Source organism: Alnus glutinosa, chromosome 4, assembly GCF_958979055.1.
Source record: "Alnus glutinosa chromosome 4, dhAlnGlut1.1, whole genome shotgun sequence".
Taxonomy (NCBI): Eukaryota; Viridiplantae; Streptophyta; class Magnoliopsida; order Fagales; family Betulaceae; genus Alnus; species Alnus glutinosa.
In genome coordinates this window covers 16,750,419-16,755,760 of record NC_084889.1, presented here as the reverse complement: position 1 = coordinate 16,755,760, position 5,342 = coordinate 16,750,419, and the positions used below count along the sequence as shown (strand labels likewise).

The following is a 5,342-nucleotide window of genomic DNA, read 5'->3' as shown; positions in this document are numbered from 1 at the left end:
ACATATACATTTTGAGAACCATAGTTTCATTATCTTAATTCACAATTCATACTTTGAAAGCTGTAATCATATAATCACATGATTTCTCAATTACATTTGATAATAAGAGTAATATCATGACAGAATTTAAAGTGACAATCAATATAGAGAAATGAGGGAGTTTTAGGAAAATCCTCGACATTTTCTTTTGAAAAGTTTTATTAAAATTTTGCCGGGGCTTTTAGGTAGTGTTTCCCTTACCTGGATTTTCCATTAACGTCAGTGTCGAGATTTTACCTAAATAAAACACGAGGATAAATTTAGCGGAGCGTTCTGAAATTTCAGTTCTAAGACTTAAATTAAATTATCCTATATATATATATACAAAATTTCTTCCCAAAATTTACAGCATATAAGTATACAGTATTTCTATTCGACTAAAACTTTCCTAGATAAAAATTCAATTTGGCCAAAACCTACCATTTAACCATTCAACCAATATACTCAAAGAAATTGTAATACCAATTTGGTCGCTCTTTTTACTCAAAATTTATCTACAATTCATCCAAATAAAATCTACAATATCTATTCTATTTTCTACTTAATATCCTTCACAACATTCCCCAAATTAAATCTCAAGTCAGCCCTCAATCCACAACCAATTTCCATCAACATAACTCAAGAAAATCATCAAAGAATCACAAATACTCAACACCTCAACCTCAATAAGCACCCAATCAGCACCAATAGAAACTCTAAAATGCTCATTGGTAATTAACAGAAAATCCAAGGATACTACAAATAAAACATCACTCATAAGATTCAATTTTTATTGAAAATCTATCTCTTCTAAACACAACAGAAGCAAGAATACCCAGTACACACAGATTTAACCATAAATGAAATGGGTACTTTAATGGTCTTGTCTAAAAATTTATACATCAATGGGTAGTAAAATTTTCTAATGGGGATCAAGGATTTGAATCAGTACTAAAAAAGAACTAGAACACCCATTCGGTTCTGCCATCCAAAAACAAACCCAAAATTCCAAAAACCAACCTAACAAATCAGTATATAAATAAAATCCAAAAATCACCAAACATAACACTCACGACTTGTATCACTTCTAGAACACCCAAACAGACCGTTCAACAAGAACACAGCCAACCTACAACCGGCCCAAACAGAACAATCCCCAATAGAAAATCATCAAACACCCACTTTCAATTCTTCATAAATCATCCACAATTTAATCGACTACCTCAAAAAAATAATCTAAATAGAATCACAAGAATTTACAAAAATCACTTACAAAGGAATTTCCGTTCAACACAGAAAATCCACCGGAGAAATCGTTCTCTGATGACCCACCGAAAAACGCCACTGGCTCGACCGGAATTCACATCTCAGGCGGCCGATTCGTCTCTGGTTCGCCGGAAATTGGGTCTGGATTCGGCCGAAAATCACTCTACCTCGCCGGAATCGTGTCCTGCTCTGCTGGACGACACCGTTGGCCCGCCGTCGACCCACCGGAATTCGGGTTTCCAGTCTTGGTCTTCTCCCGGGTTCGGTCTCTCTCTCTCCCAGCGACCTCCCTCTCTCTCTCTTGATCTCTCGGATCTCTCTCTCTCTCTTCTCATCTCTCTGTCTCTCCCTGTCAGCATCTCTCTTTCTCCCTCAGTCTCTCGCTCACTCTCTGTTCGTGTCTTAGGCGGAAGAAAGAAAAAAATAATAAGGAAAGAAGAAAGAGAAAATAAGAAGGAAGAAAACTAAGAAAAGAAAAAAGAGAAGAAGAGATAATAAAGAAAAAGAACAACTTGCCGTGCAAGTTGTTGCTTCTCTTTTCTTTTCTTTTTTTTCTTTTTTTTTTTTTTAACTTAACTTACTTAATAAGTTATTATTATTATTATTATTAGTATCTCTAATAAAAATCTGGGATATTACAGAAGCAATGCATGAAGCGCGTCATGGAAGTCAGTTGTTGCTTGCCGTCCAGACGCCCTCTCTCTAAGTTCGGACGCCGCCCAAAGAACTCTGAATTAGTGTTGTAATAGGTCTTCTAAAGCCTGTAAATAGAGGTTGTATTATTTACAGAATTCGGTATTAAATTCCATTGTGCTTAGAGATGGTGTTTTGGTAGAAATTGTGAGATTTGCTATCTCTCTAAGTGTTTTTCTTTGTATGATTTGATCATTTAAAGTCTAACTTAGAGAGGAGCCCGAAACTAAAGAAGTCCATTGAAGACCCCTTAAGGTAGAAGACTTGATTGTGAGGTGTTCACGTATAGGTATGTGTCAAAGTTAAATGTATGATTACTACATCAGAGGTATGTGAGTATGAATGCTTTGTAACTAGCTTTGTCTTCTGAATAGTGAATTTCTTGGGTTTAGCTGCCTCGGAGTAGTTTTTCTCTTAACTGAGTTTCCACTTCGTTAACAAAACATCTGTCTTCTTTTATTTCCCCATTTAGATATTTTGTTACACAAATTGATCACACACACATTAAAATTATGAGTCTTTAGTTTTCAATTTTTATTATCGTCGCTAATAGTTCATGCTAATATGTTGCCACTATAACTTGGCGAGAATTTTTTTTCTAATGCACAGGTTGTTGTAAGAAGATCCTTGTCACCGCTAATAATGAACACATTAGCAGCGACCCAAGGTTGCTTCTAATAATTGATTATTAGTGGCGACTACTAAAAGGTGTTGCTAATTGTCGAATATTAGCAACCACTTTTGAGTGTCACCACTAATAGTTGACATTTAAAAATATTATTAATAATAAAGATATTACTTAGCTTTTGTGGTACGATATTAGCGGCAACTACAAATAATCGCCTCTAATAGTTGACGCCTAAAAAAAATTATTAATAATAAAGATATTAGCCTATTATAATTATATTAGCATATAAAAGATATTTGCTTATTATATATATATATATATATAATAATTATTTTCTTCATGACTGATCCTATTGCATTGGATTCTAGACTTGGTCAAATGTATCATTAAAACAACACAATGATTTAATGTATCACGTCTCTAGGGCATTAGTCTGATTGATTGTGATAGAGTTCGATTGATTGACATAATAAAGGTTCGATCAAATGTCCAATCGATCCTAGTGTATTAGTCCGATCAATCATTGTAGATCATAGGATTGATCGTGACAGGATCAATCCAACATTCGATTGATCCTCATGCACTAGTCCGATCGATCGTAATTCTATGAATTTTGTATGATCCTCGTGCATTAGTTCGATCAATCATGATAAGAACATCTGATTGATCATTTGTAGTTATTTCAATTGATCATCACTCTAAAAATTTTTTTGGGAAAAATTACAGTTTAGCCCCTCAAACTGCCAGCCTTTTTGCAAGTAGCCCCACGAACTATCAACGCTTGGACTCTGACTACCAAACTACCAAAACGTTTCAAAAATGTCAATTTTGTCGAAATATGCCTATAATACCCCTACCACGTGTCATTTTTCAATTAAAAATAATAAAATTTAAATTTAAATATAAAAAAATATATATTAAAAAAAAACAAAAAATTTTAATTTTATTTTTTAAAAAAAAAAAACAAAGAAATAGGTTTTTGGGGGCCCCTCCCCCAGGTGGTAGCCACCCCCTAAAAACCTGTTTCTTTTTTTTTTTAATTCAAATATTATACGTGGCATGGGTATTATATGCATATTTTGACAAAATTGGCATTTTTGAAACGTTTTGGTAGTTTGGGAGGCCAGAGTCCAAACGTTGGTAGTTCGTGGGACTACTTGCAAAATGGCTGACAGTTTTTGAAGCTAAACTATAATTTTTTCATTATCCTTGTACATTAGAATGGTCAATCATAATACAAACATCTGATCGATCATTTTGCATTAGTTTGATCAATTGTGATAAGACCATCCAAACGATCCTTGTGCATAAGACCGATCATTGTGCACTATCGATCATAGGACATTAGTCCGATCGATCATGATAGAATTGTTGGTTTGATCAAACATCTGATTTATCCTAGTGCATTAGTTCGATTGATTGTGATAGGATCGTAGGATCAATCGAACAACCGATCGATCCTTGTACAATAGTCCGATCGATCTTAACTCTATGAATTTTGTATTATCCTTGTGCATTAGTACGATTAATCATGATAAGAACATTCGATTGATCATTTTGCAGTTATTTCGATTTAGCATCACTCTATGGATTTTTTTTATTATCCTTGTACATTAGAATGGTCAATCATCATACAAACATTCGATTGATTATTGTGCATTAGTCCGATCAATTGTGATAAGACCATCCAAACGATCCATGTACATGAGATGTATAAGATCGATCATTGTGCTCTATCGATCATAGGCATTAATGTCTTTGTTTTTTTAAAGACACTATGAATTACATCTAAACTATCGATCAAAGCCAATACTAGTAAGTTGTCTTCTTCTATATTAAAGTTTTCAACCTGTTGACATTTTTTACTGGTGGATCCAATTTTAGGTTGGAGTTGAGTACTTGGAAATCAATGTCCTAATGTAAAGAAGCCGTCATCTATTCATTGTAGCCGTGTTCTCCCTCTTGTAAGATAGTGGTGAATAAGGGATCTTCATGCGAATCCATCCTTCAAAAATAAATTATAATGCAAAGATGGTATATATTAAAAATTAAGGATATTCCAAAAGACTACATATTGATTATTGGCTACCACTCACTTGACCACTCATTGTGTAAACCCAACACCTTACCCCCAACAAAGCAAAAAGTAATGGACTGTGAACAGTGGATTACAATTTACAACCATTAGTCAATCTTAATTGATGGGTAAAGGTATTTAACCCTAAAACTTAATTGTAGATATGTCGGAATAAAACTTGTAACTGCTTCTCTATTATTTATTGACTAACTAGTGAGGAAACCTAAAAAACAAGCAATAAAGAGCCTTAATAACAACCACAATTGGTCAAACAAGTTGAGAAGCCTAAATAGCCAAAAGGAAAGCCTAAACAACAAGTTGAAAAGCAAAAGCAATAAGGAGACAAGCCTCTAAAACAAAATCAAGCTTAAATATATGGGTATCCTCCCATATTCGAAATTACAACTCAACAATATTACTAATACTGAGATGCACATGTGTTAACCAGGTGTTAGTTTTCCCGGATGTATTTTAGCTCCCGGATATGTTAGTTTTCCCAGATGTTTTAGATCCCGGATATATTTAGTTTTCAGTTGATAGTTAGCTTAGTTAGGAAGTTAGTTGATAGCTTTCTTTTCGACAAGATGTATAAATACTGATTGTAAGGTTCCATTATTAGTTCAGTACAATTGAACAAGTTTCAATCCAAACGCTCTCTGC

The 5,342-nt window shown here is 34.0% G+C and overlaps 1 long non-coding RNA gene across 1 annotated transcript in view; it reads right to left on the bottom strand.

Annotated features, from left to right (window-relative positions):
• LOC133866666 (uncharacterized) overlaps positions 1–1,728 on the bottom strand; it is a 2,772-nt gene extending 1,044 nt beyond the window's left edge. Inside the window, exons 1-2 of the long non-coding RNA XR_009899907.1 lie at positions 1,292–1,728; positions 241–276 (exon numbers count right to left, since the gene is read on the bottom strand). This is a non-coding gene — a long non-coding RNA (uncharacterized LOC133866666). The remainder of the gene's footprint in view (positions 1–240; positions 277–1,291) is intronic.
• Positions 1,729–5,342: the final 3,614 nt, after the last annotated feature.